Source organism: Bufo gargarizans, chromosome 7 (genome assembly GCF_014858855.1).
Source record: "Bufo gargarizans isolate SCDJY-AF-19 chromosome 7, ASM1485885v1, whole genome shotgun sequence".
Taxonomy (NCBI): Eukaryota; Metazoa; Chordata; class Amphibia; order Anura; family Bufonidae; genus Bufo; species Bufo gargarizans.
In genome coordinates, this window is record NC_058086.1 from 83,685,316 (window position 1) to 83,699,745 (window position 14,430).

Genomic DNA, 14,430 nt, shown 5'->3' on the forward strand with positions numbered 1-14,430 from the left:
CCCAAAGCATACATCCAAATCAACAAAGGAATGGCTTCACCAGAAGAACATTAAAGTTGTGGAATGGCCCAGCCAGAGCCCAGACCTGAATCCGATAAATCTGAAAATCTGTGGGCTGTGCACAGGAGATGCCCTTGTAATCTGATAGATTTGTCAAAATGTGCCATGCTGATAGATTCATACCCAAAAAGACTGAGTGCTGTAATAAAATTAAAAGGTACTTCAACAAAGTATTAGTTTAAGGGTGTGTACACTTATGCAACCATATTTTATTTTTATATTTTTTCTTCCCTCTACCTAAAAGAATTCCATTTGTTTTTCAATTGAGTGGTACAGTTTATAGGTCACATTAAAATGTGGAAAAAGTTCTGAAATTATTTATCTGTCTCATTATTATTTTTTACATCACAGAAACCTGACATTTTAATAGGGGGTGTGTAGACTTTATATCTACGGTATCTTTTTTTGCAGATTTTTATTCCAATTTCAAACATAAATAACGGCTGCCATCTTGCCTGAGCTGTTCATTTAGAGAATTTCTATACAGCAGCCACAAGGGCCATAGACACAATGGACAGGAGGGGACCTGATTGACTTATATGGGAGAGTTTTCTAGAAATGCTCTATGATCTGTGCAGAGGTCACAAGGGAGCTGATAAGTTTTGAAAATCACCTATTGTGAATGGTGGATCCAGTGTTATCTGTGTATGTAGGTGATATGCATCATTCCAATCCTACCTGTAATAAGCTGATAACAGTAATCTGTATAAAGAAGTGGCGCATATTATTAGACTTAGCAGCCAGTTCGAAAACTGCAGGATTTTATAGTTGTTTTTTATATATAGATATTGAAATGGGAAATTAAAAATAACACCAGCAAAAATACTTTAAAAATATGTTTAACATAAAAACATGATTTAAATAGGTCATTTTCTGATGACACGCTCCCTTTAAACTAAAGAGTAACATTAATACAATTCATAGTGAATTACCAAAACTGTAACAATGAAAGTCAGACAAACGTACGCAAAACGTATGTATCACTTTTTCCTACGTTAGAAAATGTCACGTGAAATATACAAGCACAAACATTCAAAGCTTATGCTGATATAGTGAGAAGTCTTTAAATATCAGAAGAGAAAAACTTCAATTATTAACATCCCCGTAAGGTGGAATATATATAGACCACAATATGCCCCTATTGTCTTATAGGTGCGTGTTCCACCACTGAGACCCGCACCTATATCGAGAACAAAGTCCTGAAAATGAAGGCGGGTGCACTGTGCAGCCGCCCTCCATTCATTTCTATGGGTCTGCCGAAAATAGCTGAGCGCTGGCTTGGCTATTGCCGTCTGCCCCATAGAAATGAATGGGACCATGGGCCGGCGCATGTGCGGCACGCTCCCATTCACTTCTATGGGAGAGGCGGGCATTAGCAGTGCTCCAGACAAAAAAAAATACTTAGCAGCCATTGGCTCCTGAACTGAAAAATTTAGGAGCCAAATCAAAACAGAATCAAAATTTTGGTATCGTGACAATGCTACGCCGATCAGATCGGTGTAGGGTTGTTTTGATAGCAAAATTTTGATTCGCTTTCGTCACCATAAAAAAGTATTGCTATACTCAATACCACGCATAAAAAAATAAAAAAAAACACCCAAAAAAAGTTGCGTGCATTTCACATTTTATGAAACATTTGGCCCATAATAGAACAGTCCTATCCTTTTTTTTTGGGGTGACAAGGTGACTAAAAAATGGCGAATGCTCACCGCATAGGAGATATTTTTTTAATAATTTAATAGTTTGGACAGCGCTATGTAATATGTTTATTTATTTATTGTTTATATATTTTATATGTAAAATTGGGAAAGGGGGGATTTAAACTTAAAGGGAACCTGTCACCGGGATTTTGTGTATAGATCTGAGGACATGGGTTGCTAGATGGACGTTAGCACATCCGCAATACCCAGTCCCCATAGCTCTGTGTGCTTTTATTGTGTAAAAAAAACGATTTGATACATATGCAAATTAACCTGAGATGAGTCCTGTATGTGAGAGGAGTCAGGGACAGGACTCATCAGGTTAATTTGCATATGTAGCAAATCGGTTTTTTTACACAATAAAAGCACACAGAGCTATGGGGACTGGGTATTGTGGATGTGCTACCGACCATCTAGCAACCCATGTCCTCAGATCTATACACAAAATCCCGGTGACAGGTTCCCTTTAATATTTTAGGGTACTTTCACACTAGCGTTTTTCTTTTCCAGCATAGAGTTCTGTCCTAGGGGCTCTATACCGGAAAAGCACTGATCAGGCATATCCCCATGCATTCTGAATAGAGAGTAATCCGTTCAGGATGCATCAGGATGTCTTCAGTTCAGTCATTTTGACTGATCAGGCAAAAGATAAAACCGCAGCATGCTACGGTTTTATCTCCGGCTAAAAAAATGAAGATTTGCCTGAATGCCGGATCCGTCATTTTTCCCCATAGGAATGTATTAGTGCCAGATCTGGCATTCAAAATACCGGAATGCACCCGCACTAAATCCGGACCCATTCACTTCTATGGGGCTGTGCACATGAGCGGTGATTTACACACATCACTTGTGCGTTGCGTGAAAATCGCAGCATGCTCCATGTTGTGCGTTTTTCACGCAACGCAGGCCCCATAGAAGTTAATGGGGATGCGTGAAAATTGCAAGCAAGTGCGGATGCGGTGCGATTTTCACGCATGGTTGCTAGGATGAAAGTCTATTCACTGTATTATTTTCCCTTATAACATGGTTATAAGGGAAAATAATAGCATTCTTTAATACAGAATGCATAGTAGAAGGTCAATAAAATAAACATTGGTGGCGCAGTGTGCCCCCCCCCCCCCCCCCCAACACCCCAGTATAATAAACATTGGTGGAGCAGTGTGCCATTCCCCAATATAATAAACATTGCAGTGCGCCCCCCCCCCCCCCCCCCCAACACAATAAACATTGTACACCACTGAGGAAGGGACCGGAACAGTCCCGAAACGCGTCTGGGCGACACTCTGCTATAACCTCCAGGAGAAAGATTTCCCGCATGGCCATGCGATAAGAGACATTTTGCATAAACTGCATAAACTACTTCGCTGGGATAATTCGACTGCTGTACAACGTCGGAGCGGACATAGAGATCGGACGGAAGTCCCACTCACAGCACCGCGAGACTAGACGCGATTGTCTCACAAGCAGTACTAACGAGAGCGTGGACGTCAGCGCATCTCGTACAGCGGACTGCCAGCATCCCCAAGTAGGAATAGCAAGTGCGTGGATCTCAGCGCATTTGCACAGCAGAAGCATACCACTGTAGGAGGTAAGACTCCTTTTTCCCAGGAAAGTTTATCCTTTAAGCAAAGACATTCTTTGAACTGCCAATATCAAACATATTACAGCCATTAGGCTGAGACATTGATTGCGGCTGATCCAGCATTTGTTGCGTATATTCAACATTACAGGAGGAACTTTGTATCAAGTGTTTGGTGCACAGGATTATCATCAGGTGTCCTATCACTTCGTTCACTCATTTTTTTGCAACTATTGTTCATTATATTATCGTATATTTTTATGTTGATTGATTTGGAGCACGTTCTGAAACACTGAGGATTTTTACATTTGATTCAACCCACCGTATAATATCACGTTCACATTCATTTTTTCATTATTAGGATACCGTTCCAGCACCATTTACGTATGCCCTTTCATCAAGTTCTAATGCGATATTATCTTATGGTGTGAATTTGGTCGACCAATGATTTTATATATCTTTTTTATGTTATTGACATTATTTTATTGAATGATTATAGGTGTACTATTTATTTTAATTCTATTAATAAATCTGAGTATTTTGCCATAGAGTGAGTGCTCGCTCTCCTATTTTTTCATAAACATTGGTGTCGCAGTGTGCCCCTCTCAATATAATAAACATTGGTGGCGCAGTGGGCAGTGCCAATGAGTTAAAAAAAATATTAAATAATAACTCATCTCCTCCAATTGATCGTCTTCTGTTCTTTCTTCAGGACCTGTCAAAGGACCTGTGGTGACATCACTGCTTCCACTCTAGGATCAGATTACACTCCTCCCGAGTCCCTCCCCTCCCTGCTGCCAGCGTGTGCTATTGTGTGCTGTGACCGAGCTGACTCAGACTGAGAAGAACATCGGCGGCGGGGCAGAGAACCATCCGCTCCTGTGCCCGGCAGAGCTGCGGTGGCGGGTCTAGTCGCAAATGGCGACAAGACTAAAAAGTCTTGTCGCCATTTGTAAATTCTTAGTTGCATTGGTGACCATTTTGGTCGCCATCTGGAACCCTGATTAGCGCTTGGTGGTGGACGGACCCGAGCCACAGCGCTCCCCGCTCCGTTCTCAATATAGGTGCGGGTCCCACACCTATCAGACAATCCTAGCGATAGGCCCCCCCATTGTCTAAAATGGGAATACCCTTTAAGTCGTGAATATGTTTAAAGAGCATTTGTAAGCATGATCAGCCCTATTAAACCAGGCAGATTGCTTGGTAGGGTTGATCATGCTGAGTGAAACTATATATTTTTTTTCACTCTATGGTTGTTAATAAAATTGTTATATTTCTGTAAATTAGCCATTTGGGGCACAAGAGTGCTGGCCATAGAGCTAGGAGCATCGCTAGCACAATGCCCCTGTGCTCTCTGTAGAACTCCCCACTCCCCAAATCATTCAGCCGGCATCCTGTTAAAACGCCAGGGGGGGTCATGTGACCCCCCCCGTGTCGGCGATCGCAGCAAACCGCAGGTCAATTCAGACCTGCGGTTTGCTGCGCTTTTTGCAGTTTCTGATCCCCGCGGTCCCTGACCGCGGGGATCAGAAACTTTAGAGTGTCTAAAATCAATATAGTACACCCCCCCCCCTGCATCCCTGCATGATTTGATGGCGGCGGGTGGTGCAGGGGGGGTGTCGCAGGCGGTGGGGGCGTTGCGGGAGGCGGGCGGTGCGGCAGGCGGGATCGCGATCCCCCGCCCGCCTCCTATTGAATAATCGTTGGTGTACAGTGGGTATACCAGGGTGCCAGCACATTGCTGGCACCCTGGTATAAACGGCTGACATCGTTGATGCGATGTCAGCCGTTTAACCCTTTCCATACAGCGGTCCGTACGGACCGCTGTATGGAAAAGGTTAACAGTAAAAGGGAGCTCCCTCCCTCTCCGATCGGGGGGCTGATGTGCCTTTGCAGCCCCCCGATGGGAGAGAGCCCCCAGAGAGCCCCCCCAGAGCCCCGTCCTTACCCTTCCCCGTCTGCGCAGTTCGGACCATAACTGAGCAGACGGGGAAGGTTCCCATGACAACAGGACGCCTGCTCAGGCGTCCTGCTGTCCATGGTGCTGAACAGATCTATGCTGAAAGCATAGATCTGTTCAGTGTAAGTAAAATACAGTACAGATACCTATATAGGTTCTGTACTGTATTTTACAGACATCAGACCCACTGGATCTTCAAGAACCAAGTGGGTCTGGGTCAAAAAAATAAATAAATAAGTGAAAAAAGTTAAGATAAAAAAAAAAACATTTATCACTGAATAAAAATTAAAAAAAATAAAATAAACTACACATATTAGGTATCGCCGCGTCCGTAACGACCTGATCTATAAAACGGTCATGTTACTTTCCCCGCACAGTGAACGCCATAAAAATAAAAAAATAAAAACTATGAGAAAATTGAAATTTTGCCCACCTTACTTCCCAAAAAAGGTAATAAAAGTGATCAAAAAAGTCGCATGTACGCCAAAATAGTGCCAATCAAACCGTCATCTCATCCCGCAAAAAATTAGACCCTACTCAAGATAATCGCCCAAAAACTGAAAAAACTATGGCTCTTAGACTATGGAAACACTAAAACATCATTTTTTTTGTTTCAAAAATAAAATCATTGTGTAAAACCTACATAAATAAAAATAAAGTATACATATTAGGTATTGCCGCGTCCGTATCGACCGGCTCTATATAAATATCACATGACCTAACCCCTCAGGTGACCACCATAAAAAATAAAAATAATAAATTGTGCAAAAAAAAGCATTTTTTGCCATCTTACGTCACAAAAAGTGTAATAGCAAGCGATCAAAAAGTCATATGCACCCCAAAATAGTGCCAATCAAACCGTCATGTCACCCCGCAAAAAATTAGACCCTACTCAAGATAATCGCCCAAAAACTGAAAAAACTATGGCTCTCAGACTATGGAGACACTAAACAATTTTTTGGTTTTAAAAATGAAGTTATTGTATAAAACTTGCATAAATACAAAAAATTGTATACATATTAGGTATCGCTGCGTCCGTGACAACCTGCTCTATAAAATTACCACGTGATCTAACCTGTCAGATGAATGTTGTAAATAACAAAAAAAAAAAGTGCCAAAAAAGCTATTTCTTGTTACCTTGCCGCACAAAAAGTGTAATATAGAGCAACCAAAAATCATATCTACCCTGAACTAGTACCAACAATACTGCCACCCAATTCCGTACTTTCTAAAATGGGGTCACTTTTTTGGAGTTTCTACTCTAGGGGTGCATCAGGGGGGCTTCAAATAGGACATGGTGTCAAAAAAAACAATCCAGCAAAATCTGCCTTCCAAAAACCGTATGGCATTCCTTTCCTTCTGCGCCCTGCCGTGTGCCCGTACAGCAGTTTACGACCACATATGGGGGTGTTTCTGTAAACTACAGAATCAGGGCCATAAATAACGAGTTTTGTTTGGCTGTTAACCCTTGCTTTGTAACTGGAAAAAAAATATTAAAATGGAAAATCTGCCAAAAAAGTGAAATTGTATCTCTATTTTCCATTAAATCTTGTGCAACACCTAAAGGGTTAACAAAGTTTGTAAAATCAGTTTGAATACCTTGAGGGGTGTAGTTTCTTAGATGGGGTAACTTTTATGGAGTTTCTACTCTAGGGGTGCATCAGGGGGCTTCAAATGGGACATGGTGTCAAAAAAACTGTCCAGCAAAATCTGGCTTCCAAAAACCATCCGGCGCACCTTTCACTCTACGCCCCGCTGTGTGGCCGTACAGTAGTTTACGGCCACATATGGGGTGTTTCTGTAAACGGCAGAGTCAGGGCAATGAAGATACAGTCTTGTTTGGCTGTTAACCGTTGCTTTGTTAGTGGAAAAATGGGTTAAAATTGAAAATTAGGCAAAAAAATGAAATTCTCAAATTTCATCCCCATTTGCCAATAACTCTTGTGCAACACCTAAAGGGTTAACGGAGTTTGTAAAATCAGTTTTGAATACCTTGAGGGGTGTAGTTTATAGAATGGGGTCATTTTTGGGCGGTTTCTATTATGTAAGCCTCGCAAAGTGACTTCAGAGCTGTAGTGGTCCCTAAAAAAGGAGATTTTTGTATAACTTACCAGTTAAATCTCTTTCTCGCTCTTCCTTGGGGGACACAGACCTTGGGTATAGCTCAGCTCCCTAGGAGGCGTGACACTAAGTAAAACTGTTAAGCCCCTCCTCCATCAGCTATACCCTCAGCCTGGAGATAGAGGCTACCAGTTGCGTGTCCAAGTAGTGAAAGGAAAACAACCAATAACAGGAACAACCAACCAGCAACCCAACGGGGCGCCAAACCATAACCCTGTAACCAAACACAGAAGGGTGGGTGCTGTGTCCCCCAAGGAAGAGCGAGAAAGAGATTTAACTGGTAAGTTATACAAAAATCTCCTTTTCTCGCCCATTTTCCTTGGGGGACACAGACCTTGGGACGTTCAAGAGCAGTCCAAGAAGGGAGGGACCACAAACCCAAGGCGGAACACCACCAGAGCATCAGGAAACCGCTGTCCTGCAAAACCAGGCGGCCCAAAGCAGCATCCGCTGATGCATGCGTATGCACTCTATAGAACTTTGTGAAAGTGTGCAGAGAGGACCAAGTGGCTGCCTTGCACAACTGTTCAGCCGAGGCCCGATGCCTCTGCGCCCAGGAAGCACCGACTGCTCTGGTGGAATGAGCAGTGATGCCGAAAGGCGGAGCTCTGCCCTGGGCTCGATAAGCCTCAGACACCGCCAGTTTAATGAAACGGGCAATAGCCACCTTGGAGACCTGCCAAACCCTTGCGCGAACCCTCCGGAACCAAAAACAGGGAGTCCGTGCGCGGAAAGGATCCGGTGACCTCCAAGTAAATCCTCAACGCCCTGACCACATCCAGACGGTGCAGTTCCCGTTCTCTGGGGTGGGAAGGAGAGGGACAGAGCGACGGAAGGACGATGTCCTCATTGATGTGAAAGGCGGAAACCACCTTTGGCAGGAAGGTCGGGACAGGCCGAAGCACAACCTTATCCTGGTGGAAGACCAGGAAGGGGTCGGAGCAAGAAAGAGCCGCTAACTCCGACACCCGTCGGAGAGACGTGATGGCCACAAGAAAGATGACCTTGCAGGACAGAAGACGAAGGGAGACTTCCCGTAAAGGCTCGAAGGGGGCGGATTGGAGCGCCGAGAGCACCACATTCAGGTCCCAGGAAGGAACTGGAGGGCGGTACGGCGGAACAGAGTGAGCCACCCCTTGTAAGAAGGTCTTAATGGGCCCTAGAGGGGCCAGGGGACGCTGGAGAAGAATAGACAGCGCCGAAATCTGTCCCTTCAGAGAACTGAGGCTCAGCCCCAGGTCCAGACCCGACTGGAGGAAGGACAGGAGTGTGGGAAGGGAGAATCGGAGAGGAGGGATGCTCCGGGACTCACAGAACCCCAGATAGGACCTCCAAACCCGATAGTAGATCCTAGAGGATACAGGCTTACGAGCACGGATCATGGTGCGGATTACGTCCGCGGAGAAACCCCGTCGCGTTAAGACGGCGGTCTCAATAGCCACGCCGTCAAACGTAGCGAGCCTAAATGCTCGTGGAAGATCGGTCCCTGAGAGAGAAGGTCTTCCCTGGAGGGCAGTGGCCACGGTGCGTCTGCCAACAGCAACATTAGGTCGGCGTACCAAGACCGGCGGGGCCAATCCGGGGCGATTAAAATCGCGGGAACGCCCTCTGCCGCGATCCTCCGAAGAACCCGTGGCAGGAGGGGAAAAGGAGGAAAGACGTACAGAAGGGAGAATTCGCGCCACGGAAGGACGAGCGCGTCGGCGCCGTATGCCTTCGGGTCCCGTGCCCTGGCCAGGTATAGGGGGACCTTGTGGTTGAATTTGGAAGCCATGAGGTCCACGTCGGGGCGACCCCAGCGAAGACAAAGGGCTTCGAACACCTCTGGGTGCAGGGACCATTCTCCCGGGTCGATGGTGGACCGGCTGAGGAAATCCGCCGCCCAGTTGACCACCCCCGGGATGTAAATCGCAGATAAGGCCGGCACGTGCGTCTCCGCCCAGAGGAGAATGAGGGACACCTCTTGCATCGCTGCGAGTGCCTCCCTGATGGTTTATGTATGCCACAGCCGTGGCATTGTCCGATTGGATCCGAACAGGGTGGCCCTTCAGTAGATGGGTCCAGTGTCTGAGGGACAGAAAAATCGCCCTCAGTTCCAGAATATTGATTGGAAGTCTGGACTCAGATAGAGACCAAACGCCCTGGACGGACCGGGGAGGGAAAACCCCCCCCCCCACGCCCGTAAGCTGGCATCGGTGGTAATCACCAGCCAGTTCAGTGGGAGGAAGGACTTCCCCCTTAGAGGGATATGCAACCACCAGCTGAGGGAAGCCCGAGCCAGGGGAGGCAGAAGAAAGGTCCTGTCCAGACTCCCCGGTGATTTGTCCCAGGCCGACAGAATTGCCCTCTGAAAGGTGCGGGATCGGAATTGTGCGAACGGCACCGCTTCGAAACAGGCAACCATCTTTCCCAACAACCGCATGCTGGATCTGAGGGAAGGGCGGCGATGACGGAGGAGACTGTGAACCGACCCGCGAAGGGCCAGACGCTTGTCCGACGGGAGGCGGACCTCCGCCAACTCTGTATCCAGGAGCATCCCCAGGAAGATCAGCCGTCTGGAGGGGATAAGGGAAGACTTGGGGTGGTTGATAACCCAACCGAACCGCGTCAGGGTCTCCAGGGTGAGGTCCACACTGCCGGATGCCTGAGAGAAGGAGGGTGCCTTGACCAGGATGTCGTCCAAGTATGGGAGAAGAAAAACACTTCTTGAACGTAGAAGGGCCAAGACAGGGGCCAGGACCTTGGTGAACACCCGAGGAGCCGTCGCCAGACCAAGGGAAGGGCGACGAATTGGAAGTGATCGTCCCCCACCGCGAAGCGCAGGAAGCGGTGATGACATGGAGCAACCGGAACGTGGAGGTATGCATCCTGAATGTCGATCGAAACCATGAAATCCCCTCTTTCCAGGGAGGCCACTGCGGACCTGAGAGACTCCATCCGGAATCTCTGTAGTCGGAGAAAACGGTTCAGGCGTTTTAGGTCCAAGATCGGTCGCACTGAGCCTTCCTTCTTGGGAACCACAAAGAGGTTCGAGTAGAACCCCCTGAACCTTTCCGTCGGAGGCACGGGGGCGACGACACCCTTGTCCATTAGAGAGCGAATAGCCGCGAAGAAGGCGGCCGCTCGTACGGGATCCCGCGGAGGACGGGATCGGAAGAAACGGTCTGGCGGAATGGACGCAAATTCGATCTTGTATCCGCAAGATACAATCTCGAGCGCCCATGCGTCTGAGATGTGGGCCCGCCATACGTTCCTGAACAGGAGAAGGCGGCCCCCCACCCGGGTGGGTGGGGGCGCACCTTCAGGCAGAGGGCTGCTGGCCTGTGGGAGCCCGTGCAGGCTGGGACTTGCGCCAGGTAGGTTGCGTCCGAAAAAATAGCTTCTTGCGCCTATCTTGGACTGGGCCAGAGGAAGAAGAACTGACCGCGGGTCTAGACCCGGTGGTCTTGCGAAAGGACCGAAACCGGGACGAACCAGCGCGACCACGGGGGGCGCCCTTTGGCCTGGACTGGGGGAGGAGAGTACTCTTCCCACCCGTGGCCTCTGATATAAGTTCGTCCAGACGGGTCCCGAACAGGCGGGAACCCGTAAATGGTAGGCCGGCCAAAGAGCGTTTGGAAGCGGCGTCCGCCGCCCAAACCTTCAGCCAGAGTTCCCTCCTGACAGAAACTGCCAGGGCAGAGGAACGGGCAATGAGGGCACCCGCATCAAGGGAGGCCTCACAGACGAATTTTCCGGCCTGAACAATTAGTTGGGCTAAGGAGCGGAGGTCCTGAACAGGGACGTCCGACCCTAACTCCCGTTCCAGTTGCAAACCCCATTCAGAGACCGCTTTACCAACCCAGGCGGAGGCAAAGACCGGTCTAAGGGCCGAACCAGAGGCAGTAAATATGGCCTTGGAGAGGGATTCCGTACGACGGTCCTCAACAGACTGGAGGGAAGATCCGTCCTGTACCGGAATAGTAGTGCTTTTGGACAGGCGAGCCACGGGAGGATCAACCTTAGGCGGGGATGTCCACGTGGTCACAGAATCCGCTGGAAAGGGATAGCAAATGTCCAGCTTTTTGGGTGTAATAAAGCGGACGTTAGGCCGGGTCCAAGCCTTGGATACCACAGAAGAAAAATCAGCGTGTATGGGAAAAACCTTGGAGGCCTGTCTGGGGCGGAGAAAGGACACGCCGGCCTGTTCGGAGCTGGGGGGGGTCATCGTGTATCTGAAAGGTATCACGGATGCTAGCGATAAGATGCCCCACCGCGGACGCCAATTTGGACGGAAGCTCTGAGTCCATGTCCACGTCCGAATCCGCCAGTTCTCCCTCAGAAAGCGTATCCCTTTGAGAGGATAGACTCGACTGAGCTCGCACGCATGGCGGAGAGAGCGAAGCATCTGGAGAAGATGTGCGCTCAACCCTTGAACGTTTCTGAGTATGCCGGGCCCTGGAAGATTCGCTGGGAGGCAGGGAACCAGTGGGGGCGGCAGAAACGGTAGTCCCAGCGGGTGCGACAGGGATTGTGGCAGCCTGCGGGAGAGGCGGTCTATCCACGAGACGGCCCACTACGTGTGTAAGGCTTTCCACTGCCTGAGACAGAGACCTAGCCCAGTCAGGGGGTTCAGAGGCACCGGGGGTCGCAGCGGGAAGCGGGCCCTGCATCGGGGCCTGACATGCAAGGCAATGCGGCTCAGATTGTCCACGCGGAAAAAGTTCCTTACAGGCGGTACAGGCATGGTACCAGGGTTTGGGGGCACCCGTGGGATCTGACATGCTGAAAGGTGGTTGTACTCTAATACAGAGACCACAAAGGGTTATAGCAGCTATGGCCAGGAGGGTTAGGAGAGGGTTAACTGTCCTACCAGTGCCTCAGAAGAACGTCAGGAGTAGAGGTGGAGCAGATCAGCAGCAGCAGAGAGCAGCAACAGCAGTGAGCCAGCAGATAGCGCCCACAGAAGCCGAGCGATGTACACAGGAGTTTAGAGTCCCCCACCGTGTCTCAGCTTCCTGTCAGGAGTGAGGAAGCGCGGGAAATCTCAGCAGAATCGCGGGGAAAACAAGCTCCGCCCCCTCCAGCGCTTGCTCCGCCCCCAACAGGACACGCGCGTAAGCCACGCCCCCTGCTGCCGAAAATGCTCTCAGGGCTAAGAAGAAGCCAGATGCCAGAAAATAAAGGGCCCGCAGGCCCCTGGAGTGCGGCGATTTGCCCAGGTGGGTGACCCTCTGCCACCAAGTCCCCTGTTTCGCCGAGAAACAAGCTCCACCGCGATCTGCCCATGTCGGGCATAAGCCCCGCCCCCCGATCGGAACGGAGCGGGCGGCGGCGGGAAGGGAGAGAGGGAGAGAGAATGCCGGGCTGAAGAAAGCAGCGTGGGGGGAACGGCGTGGAGGAAGGCGGCCCCCCTGCTGAGGATAACCTGAGGGGAGCTGGGGAGGGTCTGCTTGAGCGCTCAGAATAAGCGACCACGGGTGCCCCCCTTACCCAGAGGGGTAGGTGCTGCAAATAGGGACGGGGTATGGGCTGGAATAGCCATCTCACCGAACGACGTCTTCACCCTCAGTTCCTTCCAGCAGGGTCGCCCCTTCAGCCACTGGCACCGCAGTGGCAGGAAGCTGGTAGAGGGGCTTGGCGTGCGGGCGACCCCCTAGCTGGCGGGATGTAGGGGAGTCAGAGACAGGGGAAGGAAAAAAAGAGGGTTAGTCACTGGGCCTTCAGGAGTGATGGTCCAGGGGTAACTACGCAGGGCGCCAAAGGTAGGGCAGACTAGGTACAGTACGATTGTGTATTATATATTTAAAAAATATATATCTTAGGAATATATATATTGATCAAAAGATTATGGTACAGAGATAATGGTAAAACAGAAAAGGGGCAGGCTGCCGGTGGTCTCAACCCACCCTGATCTCTCAAGGTGGGTGATTGGAAAGGAAACAGTGGGGTTGCGTGAAAGCGCAATAAAAAGGACCACAGGGGGGCGCCAGTACCCTAAAATCTATGGTTATGAATGTGTAGAGCACAACGATAGAGGCTTATCCTTTTGTATACACTCACCGGATAATGTAGTTGTTGGTATACAATGGGTAAAAAATAGGTTGTTAGTAGTTAGGAAATAAGATAACAGTATTGATAAAATATATAAAATCAACTTATAAGATCCCAATAATGGGTTGTAAAATCAAATCAAAATTTTTTTTTTTTAATCAAAATTTTAGTGACTCACTTCACCCAGGAGGGTAATGTGGGATAAAGCTCAAGACACCCACATCACACCTCCTGCGCCTGGATCGCCAGTAGAATCTCAGAAACGAACAGTGATCACTCTGGAGTCCTATGTTCTTTCTTTCAATCTTTTATTTCAAAGCCAGGGTGGGGGAGTGAGGAGCTCGACGCGTTTCGGGGCCTCTTAATGGGTCCCCTTCATCAGGAGCAAAGATAATAATAACATGGTACACATAGGGTTTAAATAGTAATGAGGGAACAAGAAAAGACCGCCAAAAACGGTTTGTAGATTGGTCACTTCCGGTATCTCCATGCGTTCCACCGTGGAACGCACCGGAAGTGACGTCTTGATAGTTATAGGTAATTTTTTCCTCTCTATACAATTCGTGCTGATGTCCCAAGCACTGGGTTACCCGTGTGGCTGGTGGAGGATCCTGTTATGTGTCCCCTCAGCCTATTGGTAATTTCCTAAAGGTGCGCTCGTGGTGGAACGCATATCGGACTTCCGGTGCGTTCCAGCCTGGAGCGCATCCGGACCGGAAGTGAGCCTCTAGTCCGAGATATTCGTCTAATAGCATTGTTACTGAAAATGTACATCTAAATATTGAAATATACATATTGAAGGGGCATGTCGATACAAATAGAATATAGGATACATCTTTTAGACAAGAAAATATATAATGGCAAAAAAATATATATATAATGGCAAAAAGTAAAAAATAAATTTTTTTTTTTTGGAGGATACAGATATGTCAATTTTGTATACAAAATATCTTTTTGCTAAGGTGTCTTTGGTGATG